The sequence below is a fragment of the Pinus tabuliformis genome, chromosome Q, assembly GCF_031772625.1.
Source record: "Pinus tabuliformis cultivar Carrire ecotype Pingquan chromosome Q, CPIR1, whole genome shotgun sequence".
Classification (NCBI taxonomy): domain Eukaryota; kingdom Viridiplantae; phylum Streptophyta; class Pinopsida; order Pinales; family Pinaceae; genus Pinus; species Pinus tabuliformis.
The window spans coordinates 380413538-380433957 of NC_142296.1; positions in this window are offsets into that span (position 1 = coordinate 380413538).

Genomic DNA, 20420 nt, shown 5'->3' on the forward strand with positions numbered 1-20420 from the left:
CACCGTCCCTGTTACCCATGTTTCCGTACATTGGATGACGCATTTCGGGACCTGTGAACAGTGACATAACCTAAAAACACTTGCATTCTGTTCCCCTGAGTATGTACTTCATGTTCCCTGAAGACACCTTCTGAAAATTATCCCTGAAAGGTGCCCTTTTTCCATTGGCGCGGGTCCACAGTGTCTTACCCACGCCAATCACTGAGATCCTCAAAAGGGGGTGCGACCATTGATGCTCTGTCTTAGAACAACACCCGCGCCAACCAAGTTTGGTAATGATTTTTGACAAACGCGCACCCATATGTTTTTTCCCTTCAGATCACGAAGTATTTTGAGGATAAAATCCATTTGATAGAGGTCGAGAGTCATCATCTATCCGCAGCGGATTTTTGGAGATAATGTCAATCCACAATGGGTGTCCTGGTGCATTGTATCTTCCTCCCTTCTCCATCTATAAAAGTCTGTCCTCATGAATTAGACAAGCTAGTTTTTGAGTAATGCTAGTCGTGATTATGCTTGTCTTGAGTGTTAGTAAGAGTCTTGAAGCATAGGGAGGTTATGCTGCCGAAAGTCTGAGAGAAAGAAGGTCTATTGCAAGACATACATAGCTGCTCGCCCAGCCAGAGGATAGGTTCAACGTCAGAACCTTGGTTGTATCTTTCTCTGCTTATTATTCATTAATAAACGACTACTGTTATGGTTCCAATCTCATTGTTCATCATGATAATGTTTGGTTTATTTCCTTTCTGACTGAAATATAGTTGTATTTTAGTGGATTTTATGCTTGTATTCGCTTCGTTCTTTGCATGTGCAGGTATCCATACGCGGGGATCGCAAGGATTGTGACCTGCCGGAGCAAGGGAACGGGAGTATCAACTCTTCTTCGACATTAGCGTTGGAATCCAGGTTGGTTGTCGTAATCCATTTTCAGTATGCAACTAGGAACTTGCGTAGTAGCATGATTTGATTGTTGCTAGACCCATTTTGGGCTAGTGGGATCGCCTCTGTCCGCAGAGGGGATTCACCTCTCCAACAATTTGGCGACTCCACTGGGGAGAAGCTATTCGTTGTTTGATTCATAAACCTTGGACGGAGTCTGAAGCATGGCCAGGCAGCCTTTGAAACACTATTGCTTTGCATTAGCGGAGTAGATCAACGCCACTTCATTCGATCTCCGGTTTGGTTTATGAACCGAACGGCTTTGAATTTGTCTTGCATGTTAGTTTTCTCTTGCTTGATTGCGTAAATGAGCTTTCTGGGTCAGCTTTGAAGTTGTTTTCTGCTTTTAGATCTGTCTCAGTACTGTTGACCAGACCCTGGGTTGTTGTATTTATTTATTTTTTTGGTCGGAAAACGTGGTTGGCGCGTTTTTTCCTCTGACAGTCACGCCAATTGGCGCATGTTGCATAAAAACAACTCACGCCAATTCCTGAATAGCGTAGGTTGCAGGCTGACAGTCGCGCCAGTCCTGTGAATTTTGCCAGTGTCTTTGTTGGAAGCTCATTAAACTCAGATTTTTGTCTTTGTATATCTTTTATAGCTTCTGGAAGTGTGTTGGACCTCTGTTTGACTAGTTGTTACTTTTATCCTTCAGTTGTTTGCTTATTTCTATCGATTTTGTATCCTAGCCCTAGAGTACCTAGTGGCTTTGCATGTCGAGCCTTCTGTGGGAAGTTTTGGTTTGATTATCCAGTCAACTTTTTGGTTGTTTTCCACACCCGTCTAGTAGTTGTTTAAGCTTGTTGTTCTGTGCTTCGGGCAATTCACTTCTAGCTTGTTTGGATTTTGTTTGACTTCATTTGAACTTAGATCACATGGTTCATTGAAGGTCTGTGTGCTTTTCCTTGTTTTAACGGTTCATCTTGGTGTTTCAGATTTGGTTCTCTTTGCATTGAGTGAATTTTGTTTGTTCATGCTTGTTAATATCTCTTGAGATTTGTTTAAATGCATTATGCCATTTTAAAAGGGAAAAAACAAAAGATCTTTTTGCATTATATTAGTTAGCATTTATTGTTATTTGTTGCTTTTAAAAAGAAAAGAAAAGAAAAAGTTTCATTTCTTGTTATTAGCTGCATTAGGATCTTTGTTGCTTGTTTATTGTTCATTTTGTTTGTTTGAAAATCTCAACCCTTCTGTAGTTAGAATTCATTGAACGAAATGATATAATTTTGGCATGTAGTTTGCATTTAGGAAGTTTTGAGAGATCACATGCGGTAGGACCAAAAAAAAACTGAAACTTAATTGAAGATCAACTGTAAAATAAACTGAATGAACCTAACAATGCATTGGAACCTAACGCACATATTCTAGAGGTCTAGGCTAGAGACGTGTTCCGGCGTCGTAAAACCTGGTAACTATTGCCTCACTGATGGTTGGGTGATTCCTCCTGAGAGACAACAAGTACCAGTACGGACTGAGCTCCCACGTACTGTCGCGTATAAAAGGGAGACCCCACTAGGTTATCATCCTTTATCCACAGGAAGACGAGTCTGCCACCTTACAAGCCGTAATGCATTGAACACTGCATTCGGGAAGATTGACTGCACTACGGGAAGTCCTTGGTTTTCATCTTATTGCCGAGGTGTATAAGCAGTTTTACGGATTGTTTGGTAAACCCTTTGCCTAGAGTCTCTAGAGTAGTCACTTTTGATCCTTTTTGGACTCCTTAAAAGAAAAGGTGCCAGTGAGCGTCTTGTCACTTCGTGCTCATTAAACATTCGAAGGAGACTAGAGTCATCTTTTTGTCCTTTTCTCGACTCTTAAAATATGAAAAGGTCAAGTTGTGTCTTTGCGTCGTAAAATTTATTCGGCCACGATAACATTTACCCTATTAGATCTTGTTTGCGTTAGCTTGCGTAGGGTTCTTTCTTGTTTTCAATGGCAACCTTCCCCGACTCTACCGGCCAAGGTGTTCCCCCGGATGGAAACCCTAGTCCATTTCCTTCTTTTGGAAATATCAGTGCTCCGTATATGGCAACTTTGTCTTTGCCTGGGTCAACCATCGGTTTGCCCGTATGGTTGTTTTCAAATTCGGTGGTCCCAAGTGTGATGACTCCTATTCCACCATCTCCTCCACCCGAACAACATCATGTTGATTCCAAGGTGGACCTCTCCCCTTCTTCACCTATTTCTGTGTCCTCATCTTCTACTTCGCATGGCGAAAGTCTGGATTCAAGTAACCAGGTGGCTAAGAAGAAGAAGAAGAAGACGAAGAAGAAGAAGACTCCTAAATGAGAGGTTAAAAGTATAATTCAAGTCGAGCCACCTTGTGCTCCTCCGTGGAAGGTCAAATTTCCTTGTAAGTTGTGCAAGGAAGACCATCTTCTTCGCGATTTTCCTGGCATTCCCAGGGTTTTAGAAGTATGGTCTCACGATCCGGACTGCCCTGCATCGTCCTATGGAGATCATGGCGATGTTACCTTATCACCTGGAAATGTTAAGGGAAAAGGGAAGATTCGAATCCCCTGTAGACTTTGTGAAGGCAATCATCCCCTTCACCTTTGTCCATTCATGGATAGAGCCTCTATTGTCTTGGAAAGTCTTACAGCTCCCTCACCCCAACTTCCCGTTGGTTATCAACGTCTCTCTGCAGCCGCAGATCGTTCCCCTGCTGACAAAGAGATCGACCAAGATTCCTCTCTTGTCCAGCCTCCTCTTCCTGAACCTGGCTCTGCCAAGCCTGTTCCAGACCAACCATTGGTCGGAAAGAGTGTCGACTCGAGTTCATCACTCCACCACTCTGTTTCGAAAGAGCATAATTCTCATGTTCTTCTCGTCTCCTCATATTGTCTTGAGTCCGGAAACGACTCTCCTATCCCAGCTGCTCCCGAGAGTCCTGCTTCGGTCCCTTTGGAGGAGGGGGGCAATCATACGATTCCCTCACCAAGTAGTTCAGTCGTTTCCTTCGACTGGAGTCGTTTGACCACCCCCCGCCTTCCATACCATGTTCCTTTCTGGGTTACGGTACACGCCTATAATAAGGTGATACCTGGCACTGTTTTGGATGAGGGTGCATCTGTCAGTCTTATGCCTGCCACTACTTGGCAAGCTTTGGGTTCCCCACAGCTTGTGCCAGTCGCGTCGAATCTGACGGCTTTTTATGGAGGAACTAGTCAACCATTAGGAATCCTTCCAAAGTTCCCTATTACTTTGGGCGGCAAGGCCATCTATATAGACGTATCGGTTACCTAAGGTGCTTTAGATTTCAGTCTTCTCCTTGGTCGTGACTATATTTATGCCATGGGGGCCCTTGTCTCTTCACTTTTCCGTGTGGTTTGTTTTCCACACGATGGAAGAATTGTGACTATCGATCAATTATCGTTCGTTCGTCCATGGGTCCCTCTTTCGCAGTCGTCATCCCCTCCTGGTTTTCATCCACCAATTGCATCTGCCCCACCACAGATCAACTACGTGGCCACCTATCCCGTGCCTGTATCCAGCGCTGCCGCCGTTGTGCATAGTGTCTTGGGGGCATTGGGCACTAACTTCCAAGATGTTTCCCTTCCATCGGGACTGACACTCTCGGAAGCCTCGACTTCCTGTTCATTATGATGAAGTTCGACCGGAGCATAGTTCTTTTCCTGTGTCAAGCTCCTTAAAAAATGAACCTGGATCGGACCGAGGAAAGTTACTTGTGTCAACCTCGCTCGTGCAATTCGAGCGCAACAACACTAATGTCAACCTTCACTCCATTTTCAATGGACTAAAGCTTGGGGGGCATGTACCTCGAATTGAGACACCATGCTAGGGCACATGCCTGTTCCTTTATCCAAGAATAGTTTTCATATGTGATTATCATGTGTGTTTTGAAGCTTGTGTAAAAATAAAATATACGTTTGTGTAAATACATTTCATAATGGGTCATTTGTTATGCAACTGATACATTAGATTACACTTTGTGTCAAATATTCGCATAACATATAGCACATCATCACATGTGAAAGATCCATATAAACCATAGGCATATGTATATATATACGAGTGTGTCATAATGTTTGCGCCACGCGCATTACATAATCCAAAAAATAATACATGTTCAAAACTCATACAGCCACTGACAACATGTCTCTAAAAAACGTGTAAAAATTAAACCTAGGCGTATAATCACGGTGATGCTCATGATAGCATGTCACCGCTCGCACCAAACGTCTCAACAGACGATGGACGCGAGTAGATACTCCCACCGTGTGCCTCTGGTACGCTCTAGGCACGTCTGCCAATTTGGCATAATCTGGAATCCCTCGAGTGAGTGCCTCAAGGTTCTGTACTACATCGTCACCTGCATCACCCTCTGCCTGAGGGTCGACTGCAGGTTGTACTCTCCGTGCGTTATGAGGCAAGTCAGCTGGTCGCTCTGCACCAACATCTGCATACATATATATAGTTGTTGTCAGAGACAGGCATGTATTGCAAAAAGAACTTAAATACATAAAAACATCAAAAACACAAAGAGTTCTTACCTAGCTCCTCGTCCCAGTCCTCTCCTACAGGCAATGGGAGATCTGGATCTCCAGTAAAATCTGTGCCTGCATAGGGCTAGTCCTCGATGACGATCATCTGGTGACGGAGCGAGATAAAGAACTCGGGCCTCCAGGCCATCTGGTGGCCCCCTCCTCCTCTGGGCATGAGTTGTGCCCATCGATTCAATCTCGGCTCCCGTGGCACTGGATCTGCCACTATACCCCCCTGTACCCGGAATATCGGCAGTCGCTCCAGGAAGAACGATACCACGATAGATCCGTGTCCGAACTATTTTTTCCCATCACGCTTACACTTGGTAAGCTGCCTTTTGATGTTTGTCGTCACTGTCGTGGCCCAATCAAACAATGTAGGTTGGAGACACTCAGTTGCCAGCAACAAATGATTCTTGCTGGCCTCGTGGGGCACCTGTACCCCAGCTGTCTGGGTGATAGTGAACAAAATCACTCATAGCACCAAGTCGGGAACCGTGATAATATCTACTTTGGCACTGTTTGATCCAAACTGTGCCCCAAGGCAAACTCTTTCCATCACCTCTCCCATCTTCTCCCCGGAAGGCCTGCTACCAGTCAAGATGGGCCGTTCACCTCGCCGCGATAGACCAGTGATAAAGTAGACATCGAAAACGTCTAACTCCAATGTCTGGTCTTTCAGGCAAAATACCTGATCCTCTGTATCCCAAGCATCCACGATAAATCGCAGTAACTCAGGTTGTGCACGTAAGTATGAGGTGAGGAAGAACTTTTTCAAGCCACAGTCTCTCAGAGCATCCATGCATGCATCATCCTCCATTTCCATGGCATCCACGGCATCATGCTCTCTTTCTCTCCATTCTATAGCCATTCTGACGAATCCCTGCAACCACAAAGTCGAAATTTCCATCATTAGATCATTGGTGAAATTAAAACTGAAGAAAATTTGCAATTTCAACGGCTAAATTCATGGCAAATTAAGGTCGCGCGGTTGGCGCGACTGTTTCTAAAACAGTCGCGCAGTTGGCGCGACTGTTTCTAAAACAGTCGCGCCAAGGTCGCGACCCCTTTGGGTAGAAAATCCCATTGGCGCGATCCCGAGCGGGAAACTCGCGCCAATGGCGCAACCCTATGAAATTGCAAATCCTCTTGCAGAGGACTAATCTATGGATGAAAAACTGAAAGAATGGAATGAAAACAAAGCTAAGGATGAGGCCTCTTACCTGCTTCAGACGGCGGCTCGAATGATCTCCTGGATTGATCGCAATCAGCAGTTGAAATTTGCACCCAAAACCCTCCAATGGTAAACTCACAAGGTAAAAAGTGAAAAGTAAATTTATTTTTTACCATTTCACTATTTATAGCATTTTTTGACCTAAAAATACATTAGAAATGATATTTTTTGAGTATTTTTGGAATATATTTATGTCAAAGTGGGTTTTACGCTGTTTTTGTATGATGACAGGGATTGGTGCAACTCAAGCAAACGAAATGAGCTCCTTTTTCTACTTTTTCAGGCTCAGTAAAACGTGTGAAAAGGTTACTTTAAGGTCTGCTTTTAGCTCTTTTCTGACCATTTAAAGAGGAAAAGATTGTCGAGTTACTCCTCTTGACTCGTTAAACGTTAATAAGGGGCGGTCGTTTTAAGTTCTTTTTGTCGACCGTTAAAACATAAAAAGATTACCGGGTTTTTGTCATTTCAAACTCGTTAATGGTTACGAAACGACGTGGTTTTGATCACTTTTTTACTTTTTCAGGTCGAAATCATTATTTATGAAAAGTACTCCTCGATCGTAATGGTCGAGCGGTTCTTTCGGGCATTATTTTATACTTTTTCGGGCCCGAGAGACACAACTTTACGAAAAAGGATACCTCTGGAGTTTCCTTTTCTGTTGTCTTTTCAAACTCTCTAAATGTGAAAAGACGCCGAGTTCTTCCTTTGTCAGACTCATTAAAACCTGATGACATCGGATTTTGTCAAGATGACGCACTACAAGCATATGCTATCCGCATCAAGCTTGTTAAAAATAATTGGGGTACTTGCCAGAAATGGCGGGGGAAAAATAGGAACCGTAATAACTGTCGTGTCGGAAGTATGTCGCTCTTGAACATGGCACTTCTCTGCTTTCGTGTCTGGGTGGGGATATCTCATCTCATTTTTTCACTTGCCTCCGTGGATTTGGGTAATCCTGTTTGACCGCTAATCTGCTCATTTGCCTCGTCACCATGACCTCTGATGAATTGATCTCAAATACTGCCAATTCCACTGTCGTGCCGCCGATATGTTCAAGAGAAGTTGACCTCTGCAAAGAAACAACCTCCCTCTGATAGCTCGCACAATCTTGATTCACAACATTATCTCTCTGTCTCATGTCGATGCTATGGGAAACATTATGGCCCACCTTCGATCAAGGTCACTTCCTGTCGACTTCAGCTCATTATCCAGGAAGTTGATCTAGAGACTCCCTTCCGGTGCCTTGGAGCCTGCATGACTCAATGGCAGTTTCTTCGTGTTCGACGTGAGGTTTTCATCATTGGCCTCCGATCGAATGATTCTACGGGTGTTCGACGTCAAATCACTAATTCACACACCGTAGATTATACCTATAGTACCTTGAGGGCCATTGTCATTATTGGTGGTACCTCTCGCGTCTGTTAACAGTTTTCAATATTGACTGGTAATTAGACGATGTCCATGCATGTTCGACTTCAGCTCATATATTCACATGCTTGAACTTGTACTTCTGTTTGGATCGAGATGGAGCGCAAGACCCTGGATTGTGTCTGTTGTAATCCAGGCGTGATTCTTGATACATGACTCATTCACTGGATGGCTGCGACCATACCTGAGTCAATTCATTGACCCTAACCAGATGGTTGTGTCCATACTATGGATCTAGATTATCATGTACTCTCTTATGGATGGTTGTGACCATACCACGTACATCATGTATTTGAGCTATCAGTTGTATCTCTCAATGCAGATTCTCGGCGGCAGCTACATGTATTCTTGTAAAGCATTTCACCCCTCTCTCTCTCTCGGGCCTCATGCTTTAGGGGGCATCTATTACACAGTAATTTGTCACGATTGGTCACCGTCCCTATTACCCCTGTTTCCGTTCATTGGAGGATGCATTTCGGGACCTGTGAACAGTGACATAACCTAAAAACACTTGCATTATGTTCCCCTGAGTATGTACTTCATGTTCCCTGAAGACACCTTCTACAAATTATCCCTGAAAGGTGCCCTTTTTCCATTGGCGCAGGTCCACAATGTCTTACCCGCGCCAATCACTGAGATCCTCAAAAGGGGGTGCGACCATTGGCACTCTTTCTTATAACAACACCCGCGCCAACCAAGTTTGGTAATGATTTTTGACAAACGCGCACCCATATGTTTTTTCCCTTCAGATCACGAAGTCTTTTGAGGATAAAATCCATTTGATAGAGGTCGAGAGTCATCATCTATCCTTGACATCTATTCGCAGCGGATTTTCGGAGATAATGTCAATCCACAATGGGTGTCCTGGTGCATTGTATCTTCCTCCCTTCTCCATCTATAAAAGTTTGTCCTCATGCATTAGAAAAGCTAGTTTTTGAGTAATGCTAGTCGTGATTATGCTTGTCTTGAGTGTTAGTAAGAGTCTTGAAGCATAGGGAGGTTATGCTGCCGAAAGTCTGAGAGAGAGAAGGTCTATTGCAAGACATACATAGCTGCTCACCCAGCCAGAGGATAGGTTCAACGTCAGAACCTTGGTTGTATCTTTCTCTGCTTATTATTCATTAATAAACGGCTACTGTTATGGTTCCAATCTCATTGTTCATCATGATAATGTTTGGTTTATTTCCTTTCTGACTGAAATATAGTTGTATTTTAGTGGATTTTATGCTTGTATTCGCTTCGTTCTTTGCATGTGCAGGTATCCATACGCGGGGATCGCAAGGATTATGACCTGCCGGAGCAAGAGAACGGGAGTATCAACTCTTCTTCGACATTAGCGTTGGATTCCAAGTTGGTTCTCGTAATCCACTTTCAGTATGCAACTAGGAACTTGCGTAGTAGCGTGATTTGATTGTTGCTAGACCCATTTTGGGCTAGTGGGATCGTCCGCAGAGGGGATTTACCTCTCCAACAGCCATCTTCAGGAAGGATTCTTTGGGGGAATATTCTAGATGCCCAAGGGTTCATAATTTAATGGTCTTAGAAAGGGGAAAAGAATATAGTTGTTTGACACAATTTCACACCATGAATTTAGTGGCGGTCTATGTTTGAGTAGTTGAGCTCTGCATTTTTCAGCCATGCATCAAAGCGGAGGTATATGATGTAGTTATGTCATTCTTTTCTTCTAATTTGTTGATATGATGTTTTTATTATTGATATCCTTGATTACCATTATTTTAAGGGATACTTGTATGCCACGTCATGTAAGATTTTAATAGCTTGTCATGCTGAAGGGAGACCCATTTGAGTGAGAGTTCCTATAGGGAGAATGTATCATGGAGAAACATGACACTTTGAACTGAGGGTATTTATCCTTGTAATGAAAAAGAATACACCATGTACGTCATCATCATTTACAACATTTAATGAAGTGGCCTTCCCACTCTTGACACCAGGGCCTAGAGACATAACCCACACTGGGTGAACTCCATTATCAACGTGTTTTTGTCCTGTAATTTGATGGTTGTCTTTATGTTTTTTCTTCTTTACAGTGTGCACATGTTTCTTTTCATGTTATTCTACATGAAATTATGCTAACATCACAGAATTAAAAGGTCTTGGATAATTTTGGTATCTTAAGAGATCCAGATCAATCCTAAATTTGATGGTGTGGGAGGAAACATTGGAGGTTTTAACATGTGAACAGGGCTTTGGAAAGTGACACATGATAGTGCTAGAGGGTGAAACATGGTCGATGAAATTTTAGAAGGACCATGTAGTAAATTTTGATTAGTCCATTGTGGATTGACATGAAAATCTTGGAAGTCTTAGGAATTGTGCTAGGACTAGGTTGGCAAGGTTTCACTATGTATTTATTTTTTGCTAAAAAGTTGAAATGTCAAGGTTGTAGGGCATATTCACCAAAGAACTAATGGATGATCCCTTATGGGCACTATATTGGGATATTGGTTTAACAAAATAATGTGGTACTAGAATGAAATGAAATGTTAGATCTCTCTAGCATGAAATGGTCTAATATGTTAGAGTTTTCCAGTGTGCAAAGGTCTAGTATAACAAAAATGTTGCTAAGTATAGAAAAAATTAACTAATGATTTGTCTATTAGTTCAATAATCATATCGCTATCGGGGAACTTGAAACTCGAGTATAACAAGTCTATAGTATTTGGTATAGGTGTTCAAGGTTTCACTTATTCAAGGTTACAAGCATAGGACCGAGGTTATAACTTGTGATCATGGGTTCTTAATGGTTTAGAATGGTTATAAAAATAATAAATGTATTTTTGTATCTAGTGTACTTGGAATTTAAATTTACTAGAGTGGTGAGTTAATACCATGGTCATTACACATGGTAACATGGGCTTGATGGCTTAGCCCTGGTGCTAGCCATTGATTGATACCCAGGAATACAAGAGTTCAAGATTGTCCCTGTTAATAAGGGACTGATATTACAAATTCATCATAGAAATCATTTAATACATGTTCCCAACACAACTACATGTGGGTTTGTGGTTTAGAGCCATTCCATCTAGTCAAGGAATCTGAATATCTAGGTTCTTAGAGAATGTCTCCATTAAAGAAATGGCCTAGATTCTAGATCTTTTAGAAAAAAAAAAAATTGACTATGGTCCTGACACTTGGTCACAACATGAGCTTGGTGGTTTAGCCCATGGAGTTGGCTACTTGTAAAAAGTTAGCATTTGGCTCATCGAATATAGGTTCCTCCCTTGGTATTTCAATTTGAGCCACTAAATTACATAAGCCCATGGTTTTGGCCCATGGCTTCTAGGTGTCCCATGGTATTAACCATAGAAGGGGATCCATTGCACAATATTACCCTAGATTACATCTGCATAAGGTATCAACCCAAATCTAGATTATGATATATAAATATCTTTCTCTTGAAATTTGTGAGGATGGATGGATGATAATGTGTAATGACATGGTGAGATAGTGAGAATATTTCTCTTAGAGAGGAAGAGCCATGCAATTCAAAGTTTGTGTTGTTGATTATCAAGTCTAAGGAAGATGTGTAGTCTATGAAGGGAGCCTATCCAAAAGGGAATGCTTAATTGGGAAATGGATTGCGGCATGCATAAAAGATCTAAGTCAGTAATGCTATAAGTTTATTAGGATGAGGATCATCTATGGTTAAGTAAAAGGTTGATATTTTAAGTCAACAGATTGAGGCTAAGTGCTAAAGTAAAAAAAATTGTTATAGCAAGTGAGAGGAGCAATTTTTAATTCATATAGTTGATTAGTCCTATAATGAAAATGTGTCGCATGTATAATCGTAAAGTATAGAGAAAAGAAAATGGTGTAGAAGTGTGAATACCAAAGTTACTTTTGCATGCATAATTGTGATGTCAAAAGCATAGAGCAGTGTGCGAAAGTGTGAAAATTAGAGTTAGTGTTGTGTGTAGAATTGTGATGTACAGAGAAAAGAGTAGTAAGTAGTATTGGGAATATCAAAGCTAGTATTATGTGTATTGATATGAAGTATATATAAGAGAGGAGTATGAAATTTTTTGAAGAGAAGAGCAATGTACAAGAATTTTAAATAAATTAGAACATAACACAATATCACTGGAAATCATCAGACAAGTTTCTCCTTCAGGTCGGTGCTTGAAAAACAAGGGATCAATTTCTCCTTTAGGTTGGTTCCTATAAATCTCATGATTTATATTGTCTCCTTTAGGTTGATGCCTGTAAACAAAGTGATTGGTGTCTCCTCCAGGTTGCTACTTGAAAGTGAGTGGATGGGTCTTTTCTTCTAGTTAGTGTTAGTAAATTGATGTAACAATAGGCTAGTTCATAGAATAATGTCCATATAAATAAATTATGTTGTTTTCTACCTTTAACAATTTCCACATACATTTGGTGTTCTTATGTGTTTCTTATTTTATTAATGTGTTAGGTGGTTTAAATTGTTTTATATTACTAGAATTAGTCATTATACTGATTCAAACCACCCCTCTCATTATAATCATTATTAAAATATTTTTTCCCACTTCTCCCTTGCTATAACCTTTTTAGATATGTGAGGAATCACATTATCCTTCATCGCATCCATAATAATTATTTTATCTTTAACACTGTTTTGATTTTAGATGGAAAAATCTTTAGCATCTACAAGTGAAGTGAGATTGATGTTAAGAAATTTGCACATTTCATTCTCCATGAGAATTAATAAAACCCTTTTCTTTTGAGAAATGAAATTATATGAACCCTCAACCTTTCCTTAAACCTCAATCCAATTGTGACATATCCAAATTGGAAACTTATGTTAAAGGTATTTTCTTGTCATTTAGGCAACCAAATATGCTTCCAAATTCTTAACTAGTGTGGTCTCCCTCGCTCTCTATCTAAGGGTTGACATCTGCCAATCATGTTGGCTAGAATATCCTCAAATCGTGTGATTTACAACTACTAACATATTTTTCTATTTTGGCATGATGATCTCAAACTATTTGGTTGTGGCTAGTTTGTGCAACTATGGCATGGCTTGTTAGGATTTTTTTCCTTTCCTACTACCTTCTAAGACCACTTGTGAGCTGTTGGAAACTATGAGGCTTTCCTTCTTCATATTTTTCCTTGTCTCCTCAACTTACCTTGGTTGGTGATATCATTTTTTGATTCTTGTTTCTACCATCCCATCCTCAACTTTAACTTCATCTCCATTGTAGTCTAAGTCCTTCACCAAGTATATATCCTCTCTACCTCCCTGACTCTTGTGGGATTAGTAGTTATTGTAGGCTATGGTTGGTCATCCACTACTCAGTGATCACAGCCTATGTTAGGTGTCCTTGGTGGTGATTCTGCATCCCAAAAATGGCCGAAAACATGTGATTGGTAGTTGTTGCGAGCTACATGTATTGATTGCCATGTATAGCTATTGTGAAACCCATATGTTTCCTAACTAATCTACATTTATTTTTTTCTTATGTGATGGCCTATGTTTCTATTTTCACCCTTAACTATTGTAATATCTACTACCTTGGTCCCATTATCCTAAGTTTCCTCTTCCTCCACCCAATATCCCAAACGAAATTGGTTTCCTCTACTGAATGTGATACAAGTTTATTCTCAGTCCCCTTCTTTTTTGACATGCTATGTGTTGCTCCTACTATCTCTGACTTCCACATCTTTTTATGCTAGTAGTTGGATTATCAAAAACCACAACCACCATACCATTTTTTATTTTTGTAAAATTAAGATTATACTTTCCCTTTTTCTGGTTGATGTCCATTGCACACATCCCCTAAATTTTTACCATATTCATCTATCGTACAACAAAACCATGTTGTATGGCATATGATCTCAGTCACTATGCATTTTCTTTTATTAGTTTTTTCCTTGGATGATCATGACCAAACCTATCCCTTGTGATTACTATACAAACTTAATCTCCCTAGTGATTCATTTTTTAACTCTCCACCTTTTAGCTTTGATGCCATGTTAAAATCCTAAGAATAATTATTGGAAATTAGTTCATAGGAGATTATTAATGATATATTAAATAAAATCATAGCCAATTTCCTAACATAATTATTTAATAGAGGCATAATTATACAACCAATCTAAATCACATGTGACACATACAAATTCTACCCAATCAAAAGTTCTTCAATAACTTAATAATTTGGACCTAATTAGGCTCCCATCCCAACATAATGACCCAAATAAATAAACTATAATTACAACATACCTATAATCTTATGTGGTTTATGAGGCCCTAGATTTTTCCATGATCTCCTTAACTAACTTAGATCTCCAATGTTACACTTTGCATTTTCCTCGAACCCAGAACACTAAAATGGAAGTCCTTCTCCAATTTGCATTGAGATGCCTCTCTCAATTTCCTGTGTTATTGTATGTGTGTCTTTATCTTCTCCTCAGCCTTTGTTTTATAACTCTTCATTGAAATAAATCCCCAACCCTAATATGCAAGGTGAAGGATGGCTATGATTATATCTCACCTCACTTGAGATTAATGCTTGAGATTAAAACATAATCACTAAATTAAATACTTTACTTTTCATAATTTTCTTTAGCTAACTAGCCAATTAGTTAATTTTTCTTCCTAAATAAGACTTAGGCTAAGTTACAATAACAACTTAATACTTGAACAAGTGCCTTAAGGAGACTTTGGGATATGTTTGCATGCCTATACACTTAGGCCTATGGAGAAGTAGCTACCCAAGAGGAAAACACCAACATCCTTAGCATGCAGTAATGGACTTTGGAAATATTCTTTCAACCCATGAAAATTATTCTCATCATTTGCAATTACTTGCAAACTCTTTTTATACACATATCATAATGTTGGCCCCTCAGGGCTTTAGGAATCAATACAACTTGCAACTTTCCCTAATAAATTTCTATCCTATCCTCGTATAGAAGAATTATTGAATAATAGATATTTATTTCCCATTAATTAAGAATAAAAAATTATCATATTTTGAAAAATTTGTAAATTTACCAAACTAGTGGAGTGTTAACAAATCACTTTATTAAAGCTTTCTAAGTCTCCAAATAAATTCATTATCATGCATCGAACGTCGGTGGCATTCAAATCATTTGTAAATATCAAAATTCAATGAAGGAAGATTTTTTTTTTGTAAATTAGACGTTTGTATTACTCAGAAATAAGATATACATGTTTTTTCTGTATTTCCCTTTAATAATTTCAAGTTACTCAAAACACTTCTCAAAATAGAAACATGGTTTGATATCACATACAACACCAAGCACAAAGAGACCATACACAATTAGATGCCATGACCTAAACTTAACCCATCATTAAGCACCAAAAATGGTACAAAGACTATCTAGTCTAATAACATCAAAACCACCATATCCAATACATAAGTAGCCACCACATTACAACCGAAACAGATGCTTATACAAACATAAAATAATACTATAAAAAATAAAAGACCCCATTAATGAGGCAAAATACAAACATATGGACTAACACACCGCACAGTCAACCAACTAAAAATCTAATCATTTTCTGAAGAGGAGAATGTTTCCATATCCCTCGTCGTTGACCTATGGGGATAAATGAGATCTCCACTTTCAAATTAACAAGAGATATGACCATCCACATGCACTAGGTGGGAATTGAATATGTCCATGTAGAATCTATGGTTTCCAAGCATCCTCTTGATGTCTTAAAACGTGGAAAAGAGATTATATTGCTCCACTTCCTTGTCTTTTAGGACCAGACCCAAAAAAGTTTTAATTTTCTAGTGCAAAGCTACAATATTCAAGTATTATTTCTTCCTACCTCTAGTGTGTGTAGGGTCAGGAACCTATGTTGACATGTCCTCTAATATTTCTGAATTAGAATGGGATTGTCACTCAACCCTTGCTTGAGTCTTCAAACTATGAATTCATTTCCTTCTTTAGCAGAACAACACAAAAGTAGGTGGCTGTCGAATAATGAGCGAAGAGCCTCACCCTGATCTTCCCTTGTGAAGCGTTACGACCTCTCACCTGGTCTGCAATGCATTCTTTGTCTGAGTGGCATAGTTGAGACACGAGGCAAATACATGGAACATTAACTGTAGGTTCCTCCACCTATAAAAAAGTAAGAGAAAAACTTGAACATACTCACTGTAGAAGAAAGACTCAAATTGCCTAAATCATCCCTTTAGCGCAAGATACAGGCCTCAAACTCAACAGGGGTAGCTATGTAGAAAATGAAGGTCACAACACCCTCAGTAAAATTCCCACTCCCGAACACCATGAAACAATATCAAAAATGTAGATAAAACATAAAGGCCTTGAATCTTGAGATGTATAGATGCTCACGCCAGCTAGCCCCCAATAACCTAGCCAACCAAAATATAAAATTCACATAACAACACCCAAATTGTTTAAACAAAGCAATAAACTTTTTCTCAAACATTATTAGAACCAAGATGCCCTAATGCCAACTACGCATGCAAACTATTAAGGCCCCCTAACCCCTTTCTATATATTGAGACTGGAGTTCAAACCACATACAAACCAACACTAACAACTTATACCTAGATAACAAGCTAAAGAAAAACAAAATAGATAAACAATAAATGAAATTGACCTAAAATTTCCTACTACGATAAGAAGTTGGCATCGTCACCAACCCATTGAGAAAATAAGTACTAAATGACCATACATAGTCTTGTTCATCAAGGAAACTCTTTTTCATCTTCCCAATCCCACTCAAACCAATAAATTCATGTCCCACAACCTCAATTAAATCTCACACCACGATCTAAAGCACTCCACTATCACAACTAAAGCTACATGAAATTAGAGGTTGAGGACTAGCCCTCGCCTCTACTCAAAATTTCCATAAACATATTCCAGATCCTCCATTAGATAGGTAATTAATAGAATTTTCCAACTATATATTTTCATGTAGATTCATGCGAGGGTAGGGCCACACCCCACCTTATTTAAATGCACATCATGTTTGGGTGTTGTGGGCACTCCCTCCAAAGCCCTTGTTTTCTCATCATTAATACCCCCATTATCATAATGACGAAATAATTATTAAAATAAGAGTTCATGTTATTTAAATGATGATTTTAAGCATTCAATTACATTCAAAGGAATAATAATTATTATAGAATTTACATAATCCTAAAATTAAATTTATTTAAGAAATTGTAATTTAAGGGTGTTGAAGCTATCAAAATATTTGAAGGACCTTGGTTTGGGAAACACCATCCCTTAGTATTATTAGATATTTTTTCATAACATCTTAAATTTTATATTTAATTTCTTAATAAATATTTTTACAGTAGAATATTTCTTATTTATATATCATAAAAATAATATTTTTTTTAATATAATTTATAATAAAAATGTTAGAATTAATGCTTATATTTTATTTACGGGTTTGGTTGGAGGTTATTGAGATATACTCTCAACCTCTCCCTCCAAGATTTGAAATAGTTGAATCTCACTCCACCTATATAAATGTAATATATTTCAGTTTCAAAAAATAGAAAATAGTTTATGGTGTGCAAAGAATATTCTTAGTTGTTACTAGATCTAGTCTTTAGGTTTATCTCCCTTGCAGGAGAGCCTAGGGATGGGAAAGTGTGAGGGTTTGTGAGTTAACTTGTAGATCTAGAATAGATCAGTGTAGAAGTGTGTTTTTTTTTTGCTCTAGTGTGGATGCTTTCTTTGTGAATTCGTTGTTATTCAAATAAACTTGGTTATTTTGTATGGAAAAGAATGATATCCATTCCATATGAGGTGGTGGTGCTATTGTAGATTAGTTTTCCAAATACAATATTTTAGCAGTGTCAAGCATGCCAAACAGAATGATCGGAGCCATGAAGGCATGAAGATTATGGAATTGGAAAATCATAGAATTAGTGGCTCATAATGATGTTGTTATCCCTATAGTTGTTGTGTCCCATAGACTTATTTTCATAGGATTTTCTAAGAATACAATTAGAATATGGGAAATGGGGGCATGTCCTTCCCCGTGGACATTTATGTGTCCTTTGCACTATCCGCATGATGCCTTTGTTGGAAGAGAAACATTATGGATGCATCACTATGAAGGAGGAGCACAAGATGTTGGATGTTGTTGGCTATGTCACTATTTGTACTGGGTCCTATGATAGATGAGCATCTAACTTTGGCTTGTAAAACAAAAATAAAATTCTTTGTACAAGTGGGGACACATTATAGTAATTAGGACTTGCTTGCTATTAAGGGTATGACCAATGATGAAATTGAGGAGTGTGGTGGAGCTCAAGGTAGCATATAATCTATATTGATGCATTTTTCTCAAGCATATTCTAGTTAGAGGCGAGAACTGGAGAGATTTTCACTACACAAATCAAGCACACTTAATACACATGTCAACAAGAGTACCTTGCATAGGCTAGAGATTGATAGAAATCTAGTAAGGAAGATGATGAAAATTCCATGATTCAATGGTGATGATGACCAAATTTATATGGTTGATGTTACAATCTTGGTTCCACACTTTTCCCTACGAGCTTAGTTTATTGTCAATGTAGGTTCATTTCTTGCGTAACTAGATGTGTTGGCTATTGAGGTGTGGTCATTAAAAATGGAAAAGGGTTTTGTGGATGAAAATGGAAGGATATGATTGTAGTTTTTAAATCCATATTGGAAAGTGAAGTTGTGATGGAGAGAAACATCTAGTCATTTGTAGTGAAGTAGATAAATTTAATACAAGAGTAATCTACTACTTGATTTCTAAAAACAAGTCAATAGGGGATAGGAAGGATCATTGGATGCCATGAGGTGAAGATGTTACCACTACTAAGAAAGTTGTGATTGAAGGAACAAATTTTGAAGAGAGAGAGAGCACTGTTCCAATTGTGTAGAGTGCAATAGAGGGGAGAAATTGATGTAAAAGAATGACGATTGGTTTTGTTATCATGCCTTTGTTTCCTTCTTTGTTAGGCATTTTTTTCCCATTTTTTAATTAATTTTATTTGCGAAATATGAAGAACCAAGCATATTGAATAGAGTAACATAATTTAAACTATTGGTTTTTGTTGTTTGCGATGTCACAAGAACACTTCATCAGTTTGTTTATGCCTACATTTGATTATAGTTTGTGGTTCTTGGAGGATACAATGGCAGAAGATCAATAACTACAAGTTATGTGCTTTTTTGTGTGTCCATTCATGTGTGAAAAGGTCACTTTGAAAGACTGTCTTATGGGTACATTCAATACCTATACTACTTGCATATATAACTAGCAAACATAGTGCACTATGTATTCATCAAATCAAAGTTTATCAATAAAATGATTCAACATCAAGACTGCTTCTCTGACACGGTGACTAGATGAAAGTATGTTAAGAATCATTGGTCATACAAATATGTCAATCGTGGTAAAAAAAAACAACTATATCTTTAATGGATGAAGTGGTAGCTCAAAGTTGGTGGTTGAGAAAAAGTGTAGTCTATGAGATTCCAAATTAAATGTAAGTGTTGATAGAGACTAGACCAAGGAAAGTAACATCTGTGATGTGGCTTAGTGTTGGTTTTTTAAATATAAGTATTGTAACGTAACCATTAAAGTAGGGTGTTATGATTAATATTTACATTTTAAAATTTAGTTTGTAGATTTTATTGGGGTTGTTGAAATATTCCCTTAATCTCTCTCTCCATGATTGGAAATAGTTGAATCTCACCCCAACCATATAAATGTAATATAATTGAAATTAAAAATATAAAAAACAGTTTATAATATGCAAATAATATTATTCTTAACCATTATATTTTGAATATGATTATACAAGTTGCAATATTATTTTATACTAAATAACAATATATATATATATATATATATATATATATATATATATATATATATATATATTTCTCATATTGAAATTCCAATTCTACTCCCTAAAAAGATAAAATTTGGATATATATATATATATATATATATAGATAAATTAAAAATAAAAATTAATCATTATTTACATTATTATAAATTTATATTAATTTTATGAAATATAAGAAAATAATTATATATAAATTTTAATTAGTTTTGAAAACATCAAAGTTGCTATAAATTTATTTATTATTATTATTATTATTAAATAATTTAAAATGGAATGGTTTATATTAATTTATTATTATATTATTTTCTTTTAATATTTATTATTTTTGAAGATATACCTGATATTCTAAAAATTTACCTTAAAAACACACACATATATGATATTCTAGAAATTTACATTAAAAACAAACATATATATAAATCATTTTAATTTGACTTATTTTAGGTT